The 12,011-nt window shown below is 40.2% G+C and overlaps 1 protein-coding gene across 1 annotated transcript in view; it reads right to left on the bottom strand.

Annotated features, from left to right (window-relative positions):
* Positions 1 to 12,011, bottom strand: part of LOC140491842 (protein diaphanous homolog 1-like) — a 342,842-nt gene that overhangs the window by 23,917 nt on the left and 306,914 nt on the right. The window lies entirely within an intron of this gene.

Here is a 12,011-nt window from a genome sequence, read left to right as displayed (position 1 = left end):
ACAACAATTAATAACATAACCACATCACCAGCAATCACAGGTGACTAAACTTACGCCTGTAATCTTGAGCATGAACATCTGATACTGAGCCGACCATATGGGACAGCCAAATTGAGCGCAGTTTAACAACAAAACGTGCATTGAGGTACAGAATAAGTTTACAAATGAGTAATCTTACATACAGTTATGCAATTTCTGACACAAAAAATACAATATATTGTAGTTATTCATACCTCAATCAGAAATCAAACTGTTTCAATACTTTTACCAAGCCCATCTAGTTCTTGTTTCCATACTCTCATGCAATTTTACATGATAGGTACCAACATTAGTTTTCAATATCTCAGCCAAGTGACCACTCTGAAGTTATGGATAATAATGACAAGTCTGTTTATTGATGCTATTACACATCTGGTGACAGGTGAAACTTGAACCAGGACCTTCTGGATCAGAGATAGGGTCACTATCACTGCACCATAACAGCCCATCACTCTTAGTTTATGTATCCTGGTAGTGAATGCCCATCAGCTGTTTGATGGGAGTTAAGGAGCATCACAGCAAAGTTTGATGCTGTTGTCAGCCAACATAAACACTACTTTACTTTCCATTTGTAATCACTGGATTATGAGCAACTATGACATTTCCTTCTCATTTGCAGGGTAATTGCAGCTTCTTGACTAGAGCAGTTAATTCAGTATAAGCCGTGAATTTCAGCCTTTGGGCCCTTGTCTATATGATCGCATACAGTAGAAAGCATTTGATTTACCCATTGAGTGTTAGGGAATATGGAACAGCATAGCGTGATTAAACACAGTCAGCATGGCTTTGTGAGGGGCAGGTCATACCTCACAAAGCTTATTGAGTTCTTTGAAGAGGTGACGAGACAGGTTGATGAAGGTTGAGCAGTGGACGTGGTGTATATGGACTTCAGCAAGGCATTTGATAAGGTTCCCCATGGTAGGTCATTCAAAGTCAGGGATACAGGGAGATTTGGCTGTCTGGATTCAGAATTAATTGGCTGACAGAAGGCAGAGAGTCGTTGTAGATGGAAAGTATTCTGCCTGGAGGTCAGTGATGAGTGGTATCTCGCAGAACTCTGCTCTTTGTAGTTTTTTTAAATGACTTGGATGAGGAGTTTGAGGGGTGGGTTAGTAAATTTGCTGATGACAGAAATGTTGGAAGTACTGTTGATCGTATAGAGGGCTATTTCAGGCTGCGGCGTAACATTGACAGGATGCAGAACTGGGCTGAGAAATGGCAGATGGAGTTCAACTTGGATAAATGTGAAGTGATGTATTTTGGAAGATCGAACCTGAATGCTGAATATAAGATTAAAAGCAGGATTCTTGGTAGTGTGGAGGAACAGAGGGATCTTGGTGTTCAACTGCACAGATCCCTCAAAGTTGCCACCAGAGTGGATAGGGTTGTTAAGAAAGCATATGGTGTTTTGGCTTTCATTAACAGGGGGACTGAGTTTAAGAGCTGTGAGGTTTTGCTGTAGCTCTACAAAACCCTAGTGAGACCACACTTGGAATATTGTGTCCAGTTCTGGTCGTCCTATTATATGAAAGATACAGAGGCTTTGGAGAGGGTGTATAGAAGGTTTACCAGAATGCTGCCTGGAGTGGAAGGCTTGCCTTATGAAGAGAGGTTGACTAAGCTTGGACTTTTCTCTCTGGAGAGAAAGAGGAAGAGAGGTGACCTGACTGAAGTATACAAAGTAATGAGAGGCATGGATAGAGTCAATAGCCAGAGACTTTTCTCCAAGCGCAGGATTGACTGGTATGAAGGGTCGTAGTTTTAAGATGTTAGGAAGAAGATATAGAGGAGATGTCAGAGGCAGGTTCTTTACACAGAGTTGTGAATGCATGGAATGCATTGCCAGCGGTGGTAGTGGAAGCAGAGTCATTAGCGACATTTAAGCGACTGCTGGACATGCACATAAACAGCAGTGAATTGAGGGGTACATTGGTTAGGTTATTTTATTTTAGATTAGAAATAATCTTCAGCACAACATCACGGACCAAATGGCCTGTTCTGTGTTGTACTTTTCTATTTTCTATGAATAAGTTGTTGCTTTCTCAATCTCAGAATAAGAACATTTTTTTTGATTCAAAAATCATTTAAATTGAGGGATTGGCTGTAATATTTATCCACTTTTCTCGAAGTATCAAGGGATATTACAAATTTCTAAGACACCAAGTAAACTCTATACAAAAACAGTAGGAGCACATTTGACCATCTGTACAGCCACAATCATTCTCAGTATCATAGAGCTGCTCCTTTCAGGTAAACTTAACCAATAAGACAGGAAAGAAAGTATAATTCAACAAATCCCATAAATGCTGGCAATTCACAGCAGATTTAAAATCATGTTGAAGAAAAAGCTTAATATGATTTTGTCAGAACTTAGGCAACCTTTTCTGTCAGATTTTAATCAACTTCCAATGCGTTTACAGCAGTTATAGTCATAGAATCACAGAGCATGGAAGCAGACACTTCAGTCAACTCATCTGTGCTGACCAGAAACCCCAATTTGACCTCATCACAGTTGCCAGTATTTGGCCCACATCCCTCGAAGCCCTTCCTATTCATGTACCCAACCAGATGTTTTTTAAATGTTGCAATTTTACCAGCCTCCACCCATCCCCTATCAGCTCATTCCAGACATGCACCATCATCTGCGTGAAAAAGGTTATCCTCAGGTCCTTTTTAAATCTTTTCCCTCTCACCTTAAACTTTTTCCTCTAGTTTTTGGACTCCTCCACCTGAGGAAAAAGACGTTGGCTATTCACTCTATCCATGCCCCTCATGATGTTATAAACCTCTACAAGGTCACCCCTCAGTCTCAGATGGTCCAGGGGGGAAAAGAAATCCAGCTTATTCAGCCTCTCCCTGCACTCAAAACCTCCAACTCCAAGAATATCCGTGTAAATCATTTTTGCACCCTTTCAAGTTTAACAACTTTCTCCTACAGAAGCGTGATTCAAGAAGTATATAGCAATTTAGTTTATCTCATCACAGTGGTACAGAATCATACAGCATTTGGTAAATGCTGGAATAAAACTAAATATAAAGCACGTGGAAGCCCCCTCAATGGTGAAGTTGAAAATTGCCTGATTCCAGTAACTTTACATTATTTGCCTCAACTATTGCACACCAACTGTTCACATAAAGGTACAGTCAATCAGTCTGTGCCTCTAGTAGAACCTTGTTAGATTTGGCGATCATAAGGACAAGATGATGGCATCATTGTAGCGGTAATGTCACTGAACTAGTAATCCAGGTGTCAGGCTAATGCTCTGCGATGCAATCTCAAATTCCAAGATGGCAGCTGACGCAATTTAAATTCAATTCATAAATATAAAACTGGTCTTAGCGATAGCGCTATTGTCAATTGCTGGGCTTCACTAATGTCTTTTACAGAAGAAAATATGCCATCCTTACCAGTCTGGCTTACATGTGACTCCAGAGCCACAGCAATGTGGACCCTCTGAAATGGGCGAGCAAATCATTAATTTCAATGACAATTAGGGATGGGCAACAAATTGATGTCATGCCAGTGATGCCAACATCTCATGGATTGCTCACTACTGGGGCTAATGTCTTCAGCTGGCTAGGCCTTAAGCCTTACAATTTCCTTCACAGACCCTGCCTGTCATGTTTTCTTCCTTTGGGAAACATTTTAAAACATCTCTTTTTCACCAACCATTTTGTCTTCAGCTCTGATATTTTGTCATTTTGCTCAATGCCTTAACGAACCTTGGTGAAGTACCTCTCGACGTTTTTTACATGAATAGCTATGACATAAATATAAGCTAAAAACAAAATATGCTGAATATCACAGCTGGTCAGGCAGCATCTGTGGAGAGACACAGAGAGAGTGCATGCTAATGTTTAGAGTCTAGATGACTCTTCAGAGCTGGAAAAGCCATGCCATAAATGCAAATTGTTACTGTCCAGGAAGTGAAATACGATTTAAAAAAATCTGTGAATACTGGAGATCTGAAATAAAAACAGAAAGTGCTGGAGAAACCCAGTCAGCATGTCTGGCAGTAGCTGTGAAGAGAAATAGTTAATGTTTTGGAATTCTGAAGAAGTCAGTGGACACAAAGCATTAATTCTGTTACTTTCTCCATAGATGTTGCCAATCCTACTGAGTTTCTCCAGCACTTTCTGTATTTACTAAGAATATCACCTGCTGGGTCCAGAGGCTAAACAGAGTTTTGATGATCAGGAACATACTACGTAACCTTCCCCCTACAAGGATAGTGCTATCAGATTCTACAGGAATTTTCAAATGTTGGTTGCATATGTACTGAAAAGGACTAGTCAACAGGTTATGGGTAAAAGCTGTGGTGTGGTGGAATGAAGCGGATAATTCTTTCAAGGAGCTGACACAGATATGAGGGACCAAATATCTTTGTGCTGTAATTTCCTAGAGGGCTGCTGTACTTAGGCTTTCGAGAAGAGCAGATTGAGAGTCAAAAAAATGCTTTGCCATCAACACTATTTTTCAATATACTGCAATAAGAAGTCAATCGCGTTTGCTGTACATGTTGCATCCTTTCAACACTATCAAATGTGACAAGAGTTTTTCCTTTACATGTCTGCTTGCAGTACAGCAAGATGAAAGAATAGACTGAATTTCAGTTTTTTTTAAAGAAGTAAACTCATTTCACTTAGTGGTTTTACCAATTTATGCACTGCCCATTCCTCGTCCAGAATTAAGAGTTAATTATTCCTCAAAAGAAGTAAAAGAATAAATACAATCAATGACATAAAAATATAGCCCTGTCACCTTCAGTACATTTTTGCTTTAATTAACACGGTCTCAAATCAATGAGAAATTTCCTCACACTTAACTGTTTCCAATAGCAAATCTGACAGCAGCCGTTCTATATCTGAAATCCATATTGAATTTATGTACAAGTAAGCAACCACACAGATTCAAAATCTCTAGCTTAAAAGCTTATCAACTATTTTTCGATATTGTTTTATTTTTAAATTCTCACATGTGACATCGATGTGTAACCCATGCCAATTGCCCTTGAATTGAATGGCTTATTGGGTCAGTTAAGAGTCAACCACAATGCTGTGGGTCTGGAGTCACATGTCACCCAGACCAGGTAAGAAATAACAGATTTCCTTCCCTAAGGGAATCGGTGAGCCTGATGGGTTTTTTTAAATGACAATTGACAGGTCATCGTTAGGCTACCTTTGAATTCAGGTTTCACCATTTGTCAAACTGTAACTCAAACTCACATGCTCAGAAAAAACAGGCTTTGCAGCTGGATTACTATTCCAGTAACATAACCACTATGCTACCAACACCTCGATATATTTAATGTTGTAATGTCTTTGGTTTGAAATCAAAAATATAGAATAAGTGTTTCCATTTTGAACAATCCTCTAAGCAACCAGTTATCTGGTAACAACTCAGCAGTTTTCCCCTGTTTATGAATGATTTGTGCAATAACTGTAGTTAATGAGTTAGTCTCAGGAACAGTACGTTTATGTAGTTTGCAGATGGTGTGTGCAGGAGGGAAAATGGCTGATTGCAGGCCTGTTTTTAATCTGTGATCCAGGCACAATTAGATTCATCTAATTGCTTTCATGTCAGGAATCTTTTCTTATGTAGATTATGACAGCAATTTGCTTTGAAGACAGATAAATCCTGTGAATGAGAGTTACATTAAGAGGTATGTCAGACAAACTGTGGTTAGGTAGCTAATCAGCAAAACTCAAATCCCAATAGCACGTCTCTGATGAATCTGATTGAGGGTTCTGAACTCTCCCATACTTAAACGTGCAGAATGAGCCGTCTACCCAGTTGATGCAGGAAGCAGCCAAGCTCTCTTCACAGGCTCATGGAGACAGTTACTTAGCAACAAGGTTTTAGTAATGGAGTGCATTGGTCTCTGGAACAACAGCAGCAAAAAAAATTGCCTTGTTAATGGAGTAGTGTTTGTAGCAAATGCTTATGAGAGTTAACAGTGCTCACCTTGGGGATATCACAGCAAACACTTTGATTATGTGTTCATATGGCTAATCCGCAGCAGGACCACATGAGGGTTGTGGCACAGTGCCAGGTTAAAGGGAAGCCTCGCTTTCACTTTAGCAAGAGATAACATTTCACTCAACAGTTTTATTTCTTCCCTCGGCCATCTTCCCCAAGATACTAATACCTGGCTTCACAGGATCCAATTGTCATCTGCCCAATGTGACCATTGTGCATGTGTGAACCTCGAGATTATCTGTAGGCTATTTGAATGTGGGATATCATTATACCCAAACATAATATTTTCTGCCGTCACACAGATGCACACTTCCCAGCTGTGAAATTCCCCAATCTCTTTTATTGTAAACAGAGGCTCAATAAACACACTGGCCATTTCATTCCCGCATCCACATGAGAGTCAAGAAAGCCACCGAGGTCTACCACGTTCAGAACAACATGAGAATGTGCATTTAACAACTGACTATTGGATAAAATAATATAATTGAGAATTTAAAATAAAAATTTTAACCTAATGAGTGAGAATCAATGTGGGAATTTCTCATCTTCATGATGGACCTTGAGCTTATAGATACTCAATGTCACACTTGTCTACTTAATCCGTACAGCAGCCAAATCAAGTTGAAAAATATACAGCCAACCTTTGGGTTGATCCAGTCTTCAATCCAAACATCCCTACTAAGAGCTAAGCCTTACTTATTCAAGTGCAGAGAACTGGAGTTGAAAGTTGGCAAACTCCGGACTTGCGCGTAGTGGATACTGCTGGGGTCTACTCAACTAACTGAATCCTATTTGTTATTTTAATTGCTATGCCACATCCTCAATATTGAAAATATTCCCTGCCCTCCACTCCACCTGAGGTTCCTTTCCGAATTATATTTGCTAATTCTGTTCCTTCCTTTTAACATTTTCAGGAAAGCTTTATGAAAAAGTTTGTAGTTCGAGTGCCTGTTGTTTACATGTGGGTATGTTTGGTGAGCTGCAAAGTTGATTTGCAGATGTTTCGGCCCCTTTCTAGGCAACATCTTTAGTGCTTTGGAGCCACCTGTGAAGTGTTGCTGTATTATGGCTTCGGGAATACTGTGTCTTATTTGGTTTCATTCCTGCTGCTTCCCATTGCCAGTTCTGTTGTTTGTTGCAGTGGTCTACCTTATACAAAAAATGTCTCAGAACTAACAACCAGACTTCTTCCACCACTCGGATGACAACCCATAAATCAACAGCCACGCTCAGACAACAACTCATCAGGACAAAAGACCCCATATCCATCATGTGCAAGCCAAACATAGTTTACAAGATTCCATGTAAAGATTGCATGAAACACTATATAGGACAAACAGGCACACAACTAGCAATCGCATGGATGAACACCAACTAGCCACTAAATGCCATGCTTGTAGTCACACACACACAGATGACAAGGACCACAAATTCAACTGGGACAACATAACGATAATAGGACAAACTAAACAGAAGACAGCCAGAGAATTTCTGGAGGCATGGAACTCATCCATGGGCTTCATCAAGAAACACATCAACCTAGACCCAGTATGCCGACCACTGCAACGAACAACCAGAAGCAGCAGGAATGGAATCAAGTAAATTCCAGAAGACATGGTACAGCAGAGCTTCAGAGGAGGCACCAAAGCACCGAGGATGTCACCTGGAAAGAGGTTGAAATGTCTGCGAATCAACTTCCCAGCTTGGCAAACATACCCACAACTACAGCAATCTCTATAAAGCTATAAAATCTCGATTTTACTTTGTAAATTACATCCTTTAATTGCATCCTCTATCCTTTCTGCACTTCCTATTCTTTCCAAATTTAACAATGGTGACATTTAGTGTCTGTGTACAGATTCCTCATGCGGGTGAGAAACAAGAGAGATCTAGGCAATGATCAGTGGGATAGTTTCAACAACCATCATTAACAGGTACTACATCTATCAAAATTTCTGTGCTTTTTATTTTAGGATTAACTTTTACCCAAAATGGCTTGCAGAGGCACCATCGTACAGCTGGATTTTCTGAGGCATGGCAATCTCATGAAGATTGCAACTCAAGCCCATTTTTTTTTAAAAAAAGAGCTCCACAAATCTGTGACTCCAATCAGAGTTCCTGCAGAAAGGAACTTTCATTCTGACAGCTCTCTCGTAGTGATCTGTCAGAAGGCAGCATTATTCATCTCAGCAGTCAGCCATCACACTCAGGACTTTAAAGGTCCTGACAGCCATTGTCAAATATTAAGTACAAAAGGAAAGCATTACGTTAGTGTTGAGGGGCTTGGGTGCCAAATGGGTAGGTGATAGGATGCCTGATGTGTAGGACATGGTGCAAGATGAATAGGATGGCAAGTGGAAAGGCAGCGTGCTGCCAGGTAGGCCAGGGTAGGGCACTGTGTGTGTATGTGCCAGTGAAATGTAAGTGATGCAGTACTCAGGACAGGTCAGGTAATGGGAACAGGAGTCTGTCAAGGGCATGGAGTGTGATGTTGAGTCTGAGGATTTGGCTTGGATTGTTTATTTTGGGGAGGGGCAAGTCGTATCCAGCTTTTTTTTGGAGAGTGCATCATAGTCATTGAGTCAGAGCATGCGTGTGTAAGTTGTCTAGATGAAGCAAATACGGAATCTGTTTAATAGTTACTCAGGAGTTTGATTATTTCACTTTTTTATACATTTATAAAATATATTTCAGTTATTTATTAGCTGCAGTATGACAAGTTGGGAATGCTTAAAAGACTGTAGTTGGCTACATACAGAGACCTGTGGAGATGTGAACCTGGAGACAATTACAGAGATAGTTATAATATTTTCCCTTTTTAGACCTTTTTTACTTAAATATCATACATACACACAAAGCATAGATAAAGATAATTGTTGAAGAAGCAATTGCTTTATAGAAACTCCTCTAGCCTATTTCTAACTATTTCAGCAGAAACCCCTCTTTTATTGTTTCAATGTCATTGGCACTAATGTGGGCGATAGCAATAGCATCCCATCCCAGTTAGGCCATTAATAAATTAGTGAACGTCTAGTTGCCTATATAAGACTGATTAGCAAGGATAGATCTCATGGAATACAGGGAGAACTAGCCATTTGGATACAGAACTGGCTCAAATGTAGAAGACAGAGGGTGGTGGTGGACAGTTATTTTTCAGACTGGAGGCCTGTGACCAGTGAAGTGCCACAAGGATCGGTGATAGGCCCTCTATTTTTTGTCATTTATGTAAATGATTTGGGTGTGAGCATAAGAGATGCAGTTAGTAAGTTTGCAGATGACACTAAAATTGGAGGTGTAGTGGACAGCGAAGAGGGTTACCTTAGGTTACAACAGGATTTGAACCAGATGGGCCAATGGGCTGAGAAGTGGCAGATGGAGTTCAATTCGGATAAATGCAAGGTGCTGCACTTAGGGAAACAAATCTTAGCAGGACTTATACACTTAATGGTAAGATCCTAGGGAGTGTTGCTGAACAAAGAGACCTTGGAGTGCAGGTTCATAGCTCCTTGAAAGTGGAGTCGCAGGTAGATAGAATAGTGAAGGAGGTGTTTGGTATGCTTTCGTTTATTGGTCAGAGTATTGAGTACAGGATTTGGGAGGTCATGTTGCAGCTGTACAGGACAGTGGTTAGGCCACTGTTGGAATACTTCGTGCAATTCTGGTCTCCTTCCTATCGGAAAGATGTTGTGAAACTTGAAAGGGTTCAGAGAAGATTTACAAGGATGTTGCCAGGATTGGATAATCTAAGCTAAAGGGAGAGGCTGAACAGGCTTGGGCGGTTTTCCCTGGAGCGTAGGAGGCTGAGGGGTGACCTTATAGAGGTTTATAAAATTATGAGGGGCATAGATAGGATAAATAGACAAAGTCTTTTCCCTGGGGTTAGGGAGTCCAGAACTAGAGGGCATAGGTTTAGGGTGAGAGGGGAAAGATATAAAAGAGACCTAAGGGACAACTTTTTCACGCAGAGGGTGGTACCTTTATGGAATGAGCTGCCAGAGGATGTGGTGGAGGCTGGTACATTTAAGAGGCATTTGGATGGTATATGAATGGGAAGGGTTTGGAGGGATATGGGCCGGGTGGTGGCAGGTGGGACTAGATTGGGTTGGGATATCTGGTTGGCATGGACGGGTTGGACCGAAGGGTCTGTTTCCATATTGTACATCTCTATGACTCTAAGTTGCATTTCTTCTGCATGCTTCCACTGAAAAACCAGACTGATTCTTTGATTATCAAAGTGATATACTTGGCAATTTTCCCACTTTTTCTTCATGACAGTAAGTTTTATGAACTGGGTCAACTGATTACGGGAAATAGTTTTGATTTATTAAACTAGCACACAGACACTTTCTAAGCAAGCACTAGTTTTTACGCCTCGCACATTACTTATCTCTCTTAAATTTTTTCTTATGCAGGTATATTGTATAAACATAAAAGGCATGGCCTGACTTGTATTGGCTTTAAATCCAATGGTAGGATGCCATCTCATAAATTAATTCACAGGATGGAAGTAAAAATGATAAATATTCTTTGTCAGACCTATTTGGCAAAAATCAACAGTGCTGGCCCAGACCTGTTTCAGAATGCGCAGCATCAACCAGTAATGCACATCAATCAGTGGGGAATTCGGACATTCCCAGACAAGTTCTTTAGATCCCCTTGTGCCAAAATTGAAAAGTAGTTACAACAGAAAGTGAAGTGTAAAGAAGAACATGAAAGAACTTATCCAAGACTTTAGCTTGTGCTTACAGAACCATAGAAATTGCGAATGCTTCAACATCCTTTACAATGGCCACAAATAAGGAACAAAATGCAAATTCACAAGGAGGTTATCAGGAATGATATTGCTACAGTTAAAAGAGACAACTGGAACATTGCAATTTTTATAATAAAGCTTAGAAGAGCAAGGGGGTAAATAGTATTCTTTGAGATTTTGTAGTGTTTTGATGAGCTAAGTGGCAATTGATTCTTAATACAGGCTGGGATCCAATATCAAGAGGTCAGATTGACTGAAAACAAATAGCATAGGATGGCTTTTTTTTGAGGGGGAGGGGGCAGGCGTTACCAATGATGGAGTCTATAATTTCCATGACAAATGAATTGGATAGGTGGCTTACTTCAAAATTATTTTTTGTAATCCCTTCACTGTCACTAAATTATAAGGCTGCTTATCCAACATGTAATGAAGGATTAGAAATCTCCTTTGACAAAATATTAGGAAGCCATTGTCTTTCGTCTTTTGCGACACACAGAGCCAATACTGACTGGCAATTGCCTGGGAACAAACCAGAACAACCTTGGTGTTATGCTTGACCTTTGGATGAACTTTTATACATATCTATGCCACTATCAAGACCACTTATTTCCAGCTCTGTAATATTGGCCAACAACTGTCTTGCGTCAACTCTTTTGGTGAGAGTCTCATTCATGCCTTGATTCCCCTGGACTAACAAAAAACAAAATATTGTTGATGCTGTAAATCTGAAATAAAAAGATAAATTGCTGAAGAAACCCAAAAGACTGACAGTATCTGCCGAGAGAGAAACAGAAGTCTGTTTTGAAAAGGAGTTAGATTGAATGTGAAATACTAATTCAATTTCTCCATTCACAGATGATGTCAAATCTGCTGAATTTCTCCAGTACTTTGCTTCATTGTCCCTGACTTGCCAACCTGGCTGGACTTCCACCTTGCATGCTCCATGCACTCAAGCTGATCTAAAATTCTACTGCCTGCATCCTAATTCTTTTGAGTCCCTAGCTGATCTAGGGACTTGAGCAACTTGACTTTCAACATCTCCAGAGTCTTCCCTAGTTCCACGAGCCTTCACTAATTCTTGCCTCATAACCATCAATGATTGTAATATCGTGAACAATCTTTAGCTGGCTAGGTCCTGAGCTCTGGGATACCTTCTCTAAACCTCCCACTTCGCTTTCCTCCTTTATCAAGCATTTGCTCATTAGCCCCAATATCTCATACAATTGAAATTTTCACACC

The sequence above is a fragment of the Chiloscyllium punctatum genome, chromosome 20 (genome assembly GCF_047496795.1).
Source record: "Chiloscyllium punctatum isolate Juve2018m chromosome 20, sChiPun1.3, whole genome shotgun sequence".
NCBI classification, from domain to species: Eukaryota; Metazoa; Chordata; class Chondrichthyes; order Orectolobiformes; family Hemiscylliidae; genus Chiloscyllium; species Chiloscyllium punctatum.
The sequence above is the reverse complement of the archived record's forward strand: the minus strand, read 5'-3'. Positions and strand labels throughout refer to the sequence as shown.